Source organism: Aythya ferina (genome assembly GCF_964211825.1).
Source record: "Aythya ferina genome assembly, chromosome: 3".
NCBI lineage: Eukaryota > Metazoa > Chordata > Aves > Anseriformes > Anatidae > Aythya > Aythya ferina.
This window is the reverse complement of record NC_140298.1, coordinates 64,142,664-64,157,283: the sequence shown is the minus strand read 5'-3', so window position 1 is coordinate 64,157,283 and position 14,620 is coordinate 64,142,664. Positions and strand designations below refer to the sequence as shown.

Sequence of the window (14,620 nt, the reverse complement as noted above, 5' to 3'; positions counted from 1 at the left end):
ACCAAATTGAGATTACTTATTTTTACACCCAAGGTTCTTTGGAGTGTGTGTCTGCTCAGCCTTTCTCATTTACTATTGATATGTCTGATCCCACCTCCACTTGGCATTACTACATTTTCTGGAAAGTATGTTTTCACATTGCACTATGTTTTTTACCTATACTTAACTATAGTTTTTTTACCTGCTCTAGGGAACCTGCTTTGCCAGAGGGGTTGGACCCAATGATCTCTTGAAGTCCCTTCCAATCCCTACAATTCTGTGATTTTGTGATTCTGTAATGAACTCTGCAGCTTAGTGGTCCCTATTCTTTCCCTCCCTGCTCCCACCTGCCCCCCCCCCCCAAAAAAAAAAAAAAAAATCATTTTACTGTACTTCTAAAGTTTCATCATTACCAATTCTTTTTGCTGCCTATATAAAGTCTTCTCAGCAATGTGATCCACTTCTCCCTTCACTCTGACCAGAAATGTTTCAATTTCTTTGCATTTTTTTGTTCAGTAAACCTCCCATCCTCCTCCTGCACCTGCAAGTACTTTTTTTTTTCGTCACAATTTTCCTGTTGATTTACTCAATCAGGAACTCTTTTTATGTTCGTGTTTGTAAAATTCATAGCACAACTGGGTCCTGGACCCACTGAGTGGCTCATCAGTAAAAGAAATCAAAGATTAGTCTGAAGGTCAGAAATCTAATTCGAGGTCCAGAAACATTTTATGTTTTCTGGTTGGTTGTTTGCTTGTTTTTTGTTTGGATTTTATTTATTATTATTATTACTATTATTATTATTATTATTATTATTATTATTATTATTATGTTTTGGTTTTAAAGAGAAAAATAGAAAATAGTATCAGACTTTGTACTCCATGCAATTAAGAATTATGGATGAAAATTAAGAAATATGGATAGAATTAAGAAATATGGATGGAAAATTGAGCAGGTATATGTTCAGGAAAATAAAAGGAAATATATATCTTCATTATATACGTTCATTATTTATATTATATGTATGTAGCAGTAATACGTATTTGTATTTCTCATTAAAATACATCTTCATTTTATAGTAAAAATAATTAAGTAAAATATCAAAATATTTTCCACTTCCATTTTTCTTCCTTTTTTATTTTGTGTCTTCAAAAAATGGTGGGAGAGAAGAAGGTAGCAACAGAGAAAATGTGATGAAAAGAAGCTGAAATACCAGCAATGCCCCATGATGCCCACCCAGTTTTCAATTTTTATCATGGTACACAAAAATATGAAGCACAATTTCCTCCAAATTATCGACAGCACATTTTCCTTTTCTGACTTAAATGTTTCAAACAGCAACTGTTTGACTGCTTTGTGTATTTGTATTCATGATTATTTGAAAGGGTTTTAAAACTCTGCATTGTGTAATTGTTATTTTATATAAATGCACAATCTTGTCATACCTCTCTGCTTCATTCCATTATTGGTTTTCTACGTGCTGCAATTGGTTACGCATTTCAATCAGTCATCAGTTCCTACCTTTATTGTTCATACCTATAATTAGTAGTTGTCTTCCACTCATCATAATTCATGTCACACCTTTGTTTCACAATGTCCTGAATGTCCCAAAACAGTTTTTAAGTGATTTAATAAATTGTTTTAGGAAAGACACAATAGTTTCTCCTTTTTTTGCATCACCAAGATCACTAATAACTGCTTAAAGTGTGTGAGTTCATTTTCTGCCTGAAATTTCATATTTTGAACACACAAAGTAAAAAATTATTCCATAATAGTGTTTGAAAAGACCAAGTTTCCTTGCACGAGGAAACTACTCAATAAGATAATTTCCTGTAAAGAAATAGAGAAATGTCTATCATTGCAGAAGATATTGCAGGTCTCTTCAAACAATATACACAGTTCTGGTCATACATTCTGGAGATAAACATGTTTGAACTAAATATAGACTAAAGTCAATTTGGAAAAAAAAAAAAAAAAAAAAAAAAAAAAAGAGTTATTTATTATGAGTAGAAGAAGGAAAGGTCACATCTTGAGAGGGGACTGCAAACTTATGCTTTTCTTAACCTAGCAAAACAAAGACTAAGAGGGGATGTGACTTCAGACAGTAGACATTTCAGGACAAAAGCAGACAAGGAAATATGAAAAGCTTTTTGAGTTGAAAGCTAATATGTGCATAAGAATAAACAATTAGAAAGCATCTATGCATAAATTTTACATTAAAATTAAGAAGTACTTCCTAACCTCAGGAGAACAACAGACCTTGGAGACTATCTGAATAGAAGTGTTAGAACGTGGGGCAGATCTGAGAAGTTTTAAAATGGAATTAATGAAAGGACATATTCACTCATGATAGGGATGTTTAAACTCCATTGCCCTGAATGTTCTCAGCAATCCTGTAAGATCATTCCCCATGCTATAACTGCCACATCTCAGAGCCTTTTTCAATACCTGGACAAGAATTGTCTCAGTGTTATCTTAGGGCCTTCTATTAGTCTTCATGGTACATAGCTAACAGTACATTCACATGTAAATTATTTGTATGTGTGCTCAAACTGAACATGCATCCACCCAAGCTTTGTTGTATCCATTAATCGAAGTGGATCAGGAGACTCCTCTAAACAAGAAGCAGACTCTAGAATGTGTAAGGACTATCAGATTCAGAGGTTAGTTTTGATCTAATTAATCCATCTGCATTCCTGTGGATTCTTAATATGTATTTATAGAGAGAATAAAATGTTTCTAATAAGTATTTTGATTTCTATAGTTTATCTGTCAGTGTGTATATACATTCATATATACATATAAAAGTACAACTATAGATACACACATACATATACATATACATAGTCATAAACTTCCATATAATACCTCCGATGGACAGAAGAATAACTATGTGTTTACTGGAAGGCTTCAACTGGCTTTGAATTCTTTTAGTGCAACACTTCAACATAATGTTTTGAAAGAGCCTAGGGTCAATACAAATGTAATATACAGAGGCTAAAAGAAATTTTGACAGAAAATTTGTTCAAAGAGCACAGTAATGTGGCATACAAAAACAATAATAGGCCATTATGCTGTCTTATTAGAGAAATTAAAGCATTGCACACATTGTCTGACTCATAGTGTCTGGCTTTTCTACTGAACAACTTGAAACCTGTATTTTCAATTCAAGTAGTGTTTTTTAAGTGTAATTTCCTTTTCAGCTCTAAATATTTAATAGTATCAGATGTAGCAAACTTCTTTGGGAGGTTCAAAGGGTGGAGAACCACAAGACTCTGACAAATAATATCTGTGTACCATTTGTATACAAACAGGCTGAATGTAGCCTTTGCAGGTACTAACAACATTGTTTCATCCTTTTTGCATGCATGGAAAGCTTCCTCTTCTGAAAAGCTTCATTATAGCTATAGCAATACAGGAAAAGATATGTGTAATCATACGGAAGATCTATGTAATATACAATCTTTTCAATTACAAGTGGACCTGCAGCACTGAATTTGATTTGAGAGATGTGTCTACCTGGAAGACCTGCAGAATGTCACCAGCAAACCTTCCAAATATCTTTCCCTCAGAAACATGAAATTTCATCCAGTGATGTAACTTAAGCTATTACATCAAATGAAATGTAATTTAATAACCAAAGGTCTTGATACAATGTTGATGTGATTACTTTTTCAATGAAAAAGGAACTGGAAAAAATGCTTGTGTGAAGATGTGTTTATACTTAGAAACATTTATTGTAAAGTATGCCTATAAAATTCATTGCTCCTGATCATTGTAGTTTAAATTTTTATGATGTTGGAACCCATTTTTTTTGAAAAAAAAAACAAAAAACAAAAGGCAAATGTAAATTGAACCATGTTTGAATTTGTTATAGGATGAATGTTCAGAATTTCTCTCATCACACAAATACCAACTCTACCTTTCTATGAATAGACAGATGTATGTAGGACATCACATCACTCTGAATTTATCCTATTGAAAGTGACCAACAGATATAAACTACATTCATTTTAGAGCAGATAGCAAATATAATTTTCCAAGATGTCTGTGGAAACATTAAATAAATTAATTTGGTTACATTACTTACTTGGGTTAAACAGAGTAATATAGAAGTCAAGGATATGACTCATTTATTAAACACTTCATTTCTAGGCCATCCAAGATTATTAGTTTTTTTTAACATCTAGTGAAATCACACTACTGAAGAGATTTGATGTGCACTCTACTCCTGTGAGATACAGATTTCCCATCTCCTTTTTGCGGATGTTAATCTGAAACCCAAAGCTGCTCAAGTCTAGGAATTTGAACCCGTCACTTAAATCGAAATGCTGAAATATCCCTCTTCTCCCTTTTCCCATCCAGCATCCCTATATAGCTAATTGTGTAGATACAAAACACCTAAAATTGTTTGAGGACTAAACAGAACAATGGATATTTTAGCATAATTGTGTTTACAAGAACCACTACAGATTAGTTTATCCTTTTCTAGACTGACACATTTGGTCTCACTTGTTCGAAATTTTCTCTTAATGTTCTTATGACATTCAGTATCAATAATCTCCCACTCCTTCTCCTTCTCCTCCTCCCCTATCGTTGTCCAAATTAAATCTTTCTTTTTGAAAGTCATATACTTTTTATTTTGTTTTCCTTCATTGTAGATAGGTAAAACAAGCTAATTGCTTCTTCAAAACAGTCTTTAATAAATTTGAAGGCCTTATCGTATCCGTTCCGAGTCTTGTCTTATTTAACTTATTAAATCCTACTTCTTCATGTATTTCTCAAATGGTTGTTTTTGTTCATGTAAGCCTGTTTAGCTGCACTGCATTGCCAATATTATATGTCAGTTTTGGTGTTTTAATTTTTGAGAAACAAATCAAAAAATGTCTAAATAGAGAAAGGAACTTTCTCATCCAAAAGAAGTGACACAAAATCCAACTGTCTGTTTTTCCGCTACCTGTTGCTGTTCCTCTCTGCTTAGGAAGATATTTAGATTTGACAGAAGTGCAAAGGAGTATAAGCAGTCCTGCTATTCCCAAGCCTTTGTTATTAGTGAGGTTATATGTGAAAATGATAGAATCAAAGAATCATATAATGGATCGGGTTGGAAGAGACATTAAAGATCATCTAGTTCCAACCACCCTGCCATGGGAAGGGATGCCACCCACTACATCAGGTTGACTAGGGTTTCATCCAACCTGGTCTTGAACATCTCCAGGGATGGGGCATCCATGACCTCTCTGGGCAACTTGTTCCAGTGCCTCACCACCCTCTGAGTGAGGAATTTCTTCCTAACCTCTAATCTAAATATCTCCTCTTTTAGTTCAAAACCATTCCCCCTTGTCTTTTTATTATCTTATTGAGCAAAATGTTGCTCCCCATCTTTTTTATGAGCCTCCTTTAACTACTGAAAGTCTGCAATGAGGTCACCTCAGAGCCTTCTCTTCTTTAGGCTGAAGATCTCTCAGCCTTTCTTCAAAAGAGAGGTGTTCCAGCCCCCTGATCGTCCTCATGGCCCTCCTCTGGACCCACTCTAACAGATCTATACCTCAGACCTGGATGCAGTACTTTTCACCACTGTTTGGGTTAATGGTTACAGTGATCAAAATCCACTTTCATCCTGTTCATTGTGAAGAACATGGAAACTCAGAAATACTCTGAAAGTGTGCCCACTTTGAGAAGCCACATCACTATATCTTTTTCCATTGATTTTGTGTATAGTTTTCAAAATGCCACGGTTCCTCTTTTATTCAAAACAATACATTGTTTTATTTTTCACCCTTTGACTTTCAATTAAAGTTTAGCTAAGGTCTCTGTCTTAGAGTGCACTATTTTTTCCCACAAAGAAGTTACATTTATTTTCTTCCATGTTTCAGATGCCCAGGTAACAGCACTCAGGATATAAAACATCTTGTTTACTTCTAGCCACATCAATGAGGTTGTTGTTAGGCTATTTCAGAAATGTGCTGCAGCTGGCTACAGGTACCAAATGGAATCATAGAAAGGCAAAGGTTCTTGACTGAATTTATTTGTGTTTGAATCTGTCAGGGATAAAAGAGCCAGCAAATAATAAAATAGATGCAAGACTCTGTAAGTCAGCAGCCACCTGCTACCTCTGGGCTATTAGAGGGGCCCTCAGCATGAGTACACAAATCCATGCTGGCAGGCCAATCACAGCTTTAAAAAGCCTTATATCAACTCAGTTCATCAACTCAGTCAACAGAATGACAGCAACTTTGAAATTTCATTTTTCCTGATATTAGTTGTGAATTGTTTTATCACATTATTTTTGCTATCACCCTCATGTCTTTTAAATGTTGGTAGAGTTGATGGCTCTAAAATGCAGGTTATCTAGCTGCTCTTTTGAGAAATAGAGGTTTTGTTCTACTGTTTTGTGCGTGTGTGTTTTTTTTTAGTCTGTGTTTTTTTTTTTTTTTTAGTTTGTTTTGTTTTTGGTTTTGCTTTTTTTTTTTTTTTTTTTTTTTTTTTTTACTTCTCCAACGAGGCTGAAGCTCTTGTTTCATTTCTCCACTTTCTATACATCTAAATCATTTAAATTATAGGGATGTGTAAAAGTCAAAGTACTCATCAGAGGCACCATAATTATTGATAATAAACTATTCTTCAAAGCTACCACCATTTCACATGCTGTTCACTGATTTCACTCCAATTTATAGAATGAATTAAATTATTTGCTAACTTGTATCACTTACAATTGTATTTAAATTGACCCTATAAGTTTAATAATTGGAAAACAGAATTTATTTATGGATGGTATAGTGGTACTCTAAAACTGAATTTTGTTTAATAAGGTTATGCAAATGAAGAGAGCAGAATAAACTGTTAGTGAATTGAGTGAATATTTAGGACTGTAAAAACAACTGAAATAAGTGCAGTAGTCTGAAATAAACCTCTTCAGAAGCACTTTTTCTTCCTTCCTTCCTTCCTTCCTTCCTTCCCTCCTTCCTTCCTTCCTTCCTTCCTTCCTTCCTTCCTTCCTTCCTTCCTTCCTTCCTTCCTTCCTTCCTTCCTTCCTTCCTTCCTTCCTTCCTTCCTTCCTTCCTTCCTTCCTTCCTTCCTTCTCCTCTCCTCTCCTCTCCTCTCCTCTCCTCTCCTCTCCTCTCCTCTCCTCTCCTCTCCTCTCCTCTCCTCTCCTCTCCTCTCCTCTCCTCTCCTCTCCTCTCCTCTCCTCTCCTCTCCTCTCCTCTCCTCTCCTCTCCTCTCCTCTCCTCTCCTCTCCTCTCCTCTCCTCTCCTCTCCTCTCCTCTCCTCTTCTCTTCTTTCTTTTTTTCTAGCCACATACAAAATTATGTCCTCAGTGAAAAATTGCCAATAGTTTCCACAGGGATAGGATTTCATTTCTATGGAGTAAATTTAAGTAGGAGGATCACATCATTTTTTTTTTTTAAAGTTTTTTGATTTGAGAACACAGTCCAAGGCACCTTGCCTGCAACAGAAACTACGGAAAAGACATTTAAAAAAGGTGAAAAAAAGGGAGAAGAAAAAAAAAAAAAGTAAAAAAAAAAGTTATTTCTTTTCCACGTATTGTGTAACCAGTGATTTACAATGGATGTAACCTCCATATCTTCAGCAGTGTATCACAAAGGCTTGATATGATTGCATATGATTGCATTGGTCCTTATTATAAGGACCTTAAAGTTTGCTGTGTGGTCTCTTTTAGTTTCTAGTATGTCTGCATTATTAAACTGAATCAGTTACAGAGGAAAATTCAGTTTGAAACTAATGAAGGCAAATGGCAGGGTTCCTCTGGGACAACATCAACACTTGGATTTGGCCTTAGTACAAAGACTAATCACATACAGGCAGATTTCAGCATTTCTGAGCTGTCAGTGACCTGATTTCCATCATCCTTCATTATCCCATTACATATATAGGAGAAGTTTGAAAAATATCCATAAAGACTGGCTTTGATCCCTGGGGAGTTACGCACAAATGAAGAAGTGACTTGCAGGTTTACATGTGGGGCCAAACATTCTTCATGAGCATGAGAATATATCGTAATTTGTTCCCTATTCTTTTTCTTATCTTAAAGTCCTGTCAGCACTGAGATAAGAACATTGTCTTTCACAACTTTTAAGACAAAATTCCGATATTTTCCATTATTTCTATTTTTTTTTTTTTCCTTTCAATTCTATCTGAATTCATTTTAGTTTCCTCTCAAGGTGTGTTACAATTCCATCCTGCAACTGTATTGTTTAGCTATGAAACCTACTAGATAAATAAATAAACATGAGAAAGACTTATTTTCTTAACATTGCATTATATAATATATATATTTTTTTCACTCCTATTATAACTTTGGACTTGCTTACAACACATGAGCACAGTTCAAGTAATTTAGAAGGGAATAGACCTTTTTGTTTGAGTAGCCAATATTGTCCTCCTTCTGCATCCAAACTCCTATACATATCATAACAATCCAATATAGTAACTGCTATACAAATGTGTTTTCTTATAAAAAACAGTTGTCAGCTAGTTACAAATTCTTTGTAATTTTCTCTTGAGATAAATTCACCTTTTCTTATTGCCTACATTATTAACAACTTGGTACCACACGGAGCCAGAATAAGATTCAATAACCTTAAAAATAAATAAATAAATAATTCTCCTACTCTTTCCTACCTACCTGATATGGTGGGTAGCTAACCTAGTAATTCATATTAAGAAAACAATTGTTTCCCATGTGACTAACAAGACATTAGCAAGTACAGTGTTACTGTTTGGGGACATATTTTTTAGGCAGTCTCTAGAGTTTCTAGAAAGAAGAAATAAAACTAAAATCTAAATATTTGCATTCTTTTTAATCTGGGACTTCCCTTGTTCTAATTCTGCCTTGAATGATATATTGAAATATGTTCTTTGTGTCACACTGTTCATCAACATGTCACATTGTATCATGTCACTTCATGTAGTTTGACAGATTCATCTCTAAAGCAATGTGTCATCATGTCCCTTGGCATAAGAAGATGTGAAAATATGTTCTTGTTTTGTTTACGGTAAATTCATTCCAGAAATAGAAAATAAAACAAAACAAAATGTTTTTATTTAGTTTTAGAATATTCTAAGAAGTAAATAAAGGAGAAGGATGGTGCATCCTGCATTCATCTTAAATAATAATAATAATAGTAATAATAATAATAATAATAATATATGCCAAGAATGCATAATTTAATTTAGTTATTTCTTGGCTTTAGAGGATGGAATGAACATGCCAATAAGCAAGCTATAAACAACTGTTATATGTTCTACGTAGAAATGGGGAAATTATAGACTGGAAAAAAAAAAAGAAAAAAAAGAAAAAAAAAGATTAGTAGACTGAACCAGTACTAAATTTCTGTTTTCTTTGTAACACATAATTGTATTCGTTTGTTTATAACATACTATTTATTTAACAATAGAGTTTATTTTCATTTCTAGTTTCCTTGTACTAAGTTTTAGAAATTATTTCCACATTATAGTGAATTAACACAGTGTGCAATATACAGGATTCGCTGATCTTTGCTGTGAGCTACTGCTGTGTGGAAATGCACTGTAAAACTACCTTAGTTGGCTGGGAAGGTTCCGCTCGAGTGGGCAGCCGAGCTCCACCACAGCCGCTCTTTCACTCCCCCTCCTCAAAGAGGAATGGGGAGAAAATATGTGAAAAGGGCTCAAGGGTTGAGATAAGGATGAGAAAATCACGCAATAATTATTGTAACGGGCAAAACAGACTCAGCATAAGAAGATAGTAAGATTTATTGCTCATTACTAACAAGCTAGAGAAGTGAGAAACAAAGGAAAGAAATCAAAAGCACCTTCCCCCCCCATCCACCCTCTTCCACCTCCTCCCCCCGAGCAGCGCAGGGGAATGGGGGAATGGGGGTTATGGTCAGTCTACAGCACTTCTCTGCCGCTCCTTCTCGGTCACTCTCGTCCCCTGTGCTGTGGGGTCCCACCCATGGGATGCAGTCCTTGATGAACTGATCCGGCGTGGGCTTCCCACAGGCAGCAGCTCTACCAGAACTGCTCCAGATATGGGTCCGTACCACGGGGTCCATCCCTTCAGAGAAAACTGCTCCAACCTGGCTCCCCTACGGGCAGCAACTCCTGCCAGGTCACCTGCTCCACCGTGGTCTCCTCTCCACAGGCTACAGGTCCGGCCCGGAATCTGCTCTGGCAGGGGTCTTCCACAGACGGCAGCCTCCGTCGGTGCAGGGCCACCTGCTCCACCGTGGTCTCCTCCACAGGCTGCAGCATGGAACCCTGATCCACCGTGGTACTCCATGGGCTGCAGGGGGACATCCTGCTTCACCATGGTCCTCACCACAGGCCCCAGGGGACTTCTGCTCCGGTGCCTGGAGCACCTCTCCCCCTCCTTCTACACTGACCTTGGCATGTGCAAGGCTGTTTCTCACTCCCTTCACTCTCCCGGCTGCTGTGTGGCGCAGCATTTTTTTCCCTGTCTTAAATATGCTCTCACAGAGGCACAAAACAACATCGCTTATTGGCTCAGCTCTGGAGAACAATGGGGCCCTTCCCAAATATGGGGCAGCTTCTAGATCTTTCTCACAGAAACCACCCCTATGGCCCCCTGCTACCAAAACCTTGCCACGTAAACCCACTACAGAAGGCCGGACACTGGCCTGCTTTACATTACTGGTGTTTTGCAAAGGTGGACCACAGTGATGAATTTGGCTTAGTACTCACATACTTGTATATACATGTAAGTGGTCCAATTTACCACTGTACCCAGTGGTAATTAAAGGTGTAATTCCAATAAATAAATAAATAAGTAATAAAAATTTGCTTTTCATAAAGCAGAAATGTGAGGGAAAAGGCAGCCTGCCACATATCATTATGGTTCCATAACCGTCTGTTCAGCCCCCTTGGTAGTTGTATCGAATGTCTCAGGTAAGAATAGACAGCAATGATGCATCATTGCTCTCTCCCCCTGCACCAAGCTCCTTTTCTGCTTTCCACAGTAACCCCCATTTGCCAGAGCACATAATTCTAAAGTTGTCTTGTGTTTTACAACAGAAAAAGTATTACTCATTTCTCAACCCTGAGACACTGTAGTCAAGTTTTCAAACACATGAAAAGCAAGGAGTGGCAGCACTGGAAACTGAACTTTCCTTTGTGTTCAAACATATAAAGACAATATCTTTTCCCTAACCCAGCACAATCTATTTGTTTTAACCCTTATCTGAAGAGTTCATACTGGTGCTTGGAGGATTTGGAAAGTAATGCTGCCATCATATACCATGTCTTAATGTCTACCCTCAGATTTTGGGTAGTAGTGTGTGTCTGTATTAAGTGAGAGAATTAAAACTTTGTTAGACACTGGCATCATCTACTATTTCTATATCTATTTCACCATCTCTGATGTACCACAGAGTGGGACAAGAACAAAATTATCTGAACTTAATCTAGAAACACAGAGATAGAAGTATCTACAACCTAGCTTCCAAACTCAAAGTAGATAAAGTCACCAAAATCACAGATGAATGGTATAGCTGTACTGTATCTTCAGTATATGATTTTATAGACGTCTGACTGAACTGATGCTGCAGCACCATATAGTTCTGACTTGTGGTGTTTTTCAAGCTAATTTTCATTCTGAAAATTTTCATATCTATCCCTGTTTCTGCATTTCCATAGGTTGTTATCTATATCTAATTAGCTATTTTAAGCATCTTTCGAGCATGTAAATGCAAACTCAGTGATGTTGTGATTGTAATATGGTACCTTGAAGAAGGTTAAAAAATAATAACAATAATCAAATAGCATCACTGAGAAAATCTCCCAATTTCTCTAGCAGTCTTGAGGAATAATGCTGATTATTCTTTAACAAGGCAGGGAAACCTATTTCCTTTTATTATTACATCCATCAAAAATACTGTACATCAGTCCACTATTTATAAATGCTCATGCTGTCACTCTCAGGTTCAATTCAATGCAAAAATAAGGATTGACTCATTTCTGATGTAGAAAAAATAGACAATTCTTTTGGGGAATAAAAGAATAGAATTCAGGTATTGGAATGGGTTGCCCAGGAACATGGTAGAGTCACCATCTCTGGGGGTGTTTAAGAAAAGGTGCTTAGGAACAGGGTTTAGTGGTGTTAAGGAACATTGGTGGTAGTGGGATGGTTGGACCAGATGATCTCAGAGTTCTTTTCCAACCTTAATGTTTCTATGATTCTGTGATTTTACTTGATACTTTTCATGTTATCTTAGAATATATATGAATTATAATATATAATTTAAATATATAATTTAAATATATAATTTAAATATGCATATTATATATAATATTTATATTTATATTTATTATAATATAATATATTATAGTATAATGTATAATATATAATATATATGTTTTATATATGTATATTATATATTATAATTTTCTTACCTAGGAGATGATGTATTCTGTTTCATGTTGCTCTTACGGGGAACAGGCAGGAGACAAATGTTTTGCATATGATATTGTCAGATAGTTTTTAAGGCTATGCTGAGAAATGAGAAAGTAAGAAGAGATGGAGAAGCTCAGTTATTTGGGTGAGGACTTCATTAAGAATTGAGCTCTATGAGACTAATACTGCTTTCTATTCTCATTTGTTCTTTGTATAATAGGAATAATGGCATCTCAATTTTATGTGATTATAGATAGTTGTTTATAGAAATAGATTTTGCTTCTACACTAAGTTGTGCTTCTGCATATAAGGTGTTTTGTTGCCATTGTTCTGTTTAACTACATTTTTTGTTTTCTTTTATTTATTTTTTTTTCAATTAACCCTTGTTTTGATAGATGTTTTTCTCTCTTTTATGTGCTCTCTCTCCTCGTGCTTATATGACATATTCTCCAGTGATCAAATATCTCTCTAGCAAAAACCTCAAAACATATAGTTATTAATTACTATTTATTATTAATAATAGTTATTAAAGTTTATTTTAGAAATCTGAATTTGATTGTTTTCCAAGTAGATCTAGTTACTGACACCATATGTTGAATCTGCATTCACATGTATGTTCATGTGCAAATATACAGAGATCTATTTTTCAACAATAATGCTTGATTTGACAGCTTCACTTAGATGTAGATGTCTCAAATAGAGCAAGATTCCACAAGATTTGTGCAAATAGGTAGCTGGATAGAAGAAAAAAAAAATGTTTTCTGGAGAAAAGACAAGAACTTTACTCTGCTTGTCTTGAAAAAACTTAAATGGGAAAAGAAAACACTGGAAATCATGGAAATGATTGTGGAACTACAAGTTTTGTTTTATTTTAGTTATTTATTTTCTTTTGTATGTAGGAAGGAAGAAAGTGGCTCACTACTGAAGACATCATCCCTGAGGTCAAAAATGAGCAGTAACAAAATCAATGAAACATGAAATGGTATTGAGACATTGGGAAGAAGAGATTTCTTTACTCTTTTTTCTTCCAAAGAATTTGAATGTATAATTTTGAATGTTAGAACCGCAGAACTGTAGAATATCCTGAGTTGGAAGGAGCCCACAAAGATCATCAAGTCCAACTTCTGACTCCACACAGAACTACCTAAAAAACGAACCACATATCTAATAACATTGTCAAAATGCTTCTTGAACTCCAACAGGCTTGGTGCCATGGCCACTTCTCTAGGCAGGCTGTTTCAGTGCCTAGCCACTCTCTCAGTGAAAACTTTTTGCTAATGGACAATCTGAACCTTCTGTAACAAAGCATTAAACCAGTCCCTTGCATCCTATTGTCACCAGAGAGAAGAGATCAGAAATTTCCTTCATATACCCCTCATGAGGAAATTGTGGACAGCAATGATGTCACCCCTTAGTTTCCTCTCCTCCGAGCTGAAAAAAAAAAAAAAAAAAAAAAAAAAAAAAAAAAAGCTTTGCCTCACAAGTATGCTCTCTAGACCTTTCACCATCTTTGTTGCCCTATTTTGGAGACATTTTAATGCTATTAACATTCTTCTTGTATTGTGGAACCCACAACACAGTACTCAAAGTGAGGTCACACCAATATTGAGTATAGTGGGACAATCACTTCTTTTCATTGTTTAGCTCTACCCTGCATAATGTATCCCGAGGTACAAGCTAAATAATGGCCATCTGTTTAATACCTTTGGTGTGTGCACCTGCCTTTTCAAAAGGCCTCCATTCTTTTCCCCCAAACATAATAAACTTTGAAACAAACTTACTCCTGACAACATAACTTTACATTGAATCAGCCCTATAAACTTTGGAGAGACCTAATGTATGGAGATATGCTTACTTGTCTTCATATTTTTTCCATAAAATAATAATTATGTTGTTGGGAATTTTTCACTAAGAACCAGGATATCTAAGCTGTGTGTACAAAGTAAGGTATAAATACTCTAAATTTAAGGAGGATGAAAAGACATCTAGGAAGTTGTTGATGGATCAGCGGTTGTCGTGGTTCTGTGAAAAAAAAAAAAAAAAATCAGACAAAAATCCTACCAAGGTAAAAATGGTTACACAAAAGTTCTGTACTCAAGAGATTTTCATACTAAAAAAAAAAATAAAATAAAAATGTTATTTAAGACTTCATGATCTGGAAAATTTCATAAAGCTCTGAAAGAGAATCCTACAAGATTCTATGTGAGTACTGATGTGTCCAGAATCAAC

At 35.5% G+C, this 14,620-nt stretch overlaps 1 long non-coding RNA gene across 1 annotated transcript in view; it reads left to right on the top strand.

Moving 5' to 3' along the window:
• LOC311433715 overlaps window positions 1-10,417 on the top strand; it is a 690,320-nt gene extending 679,903 nt beyond the window's left edge. Inside the window, exon 2 of the long non-coding RNA XR_014690917.1 lies at window positions 9,556-10,417. This is a non-coding gene — a long non-coding RNA (uncharacterized lncRNA). The remainder of the gene's footprint in view (window positions 1-9,555) is intronic.
• Window positions 10,418-14,620: the final 4,203 nt, after the last annotated feature.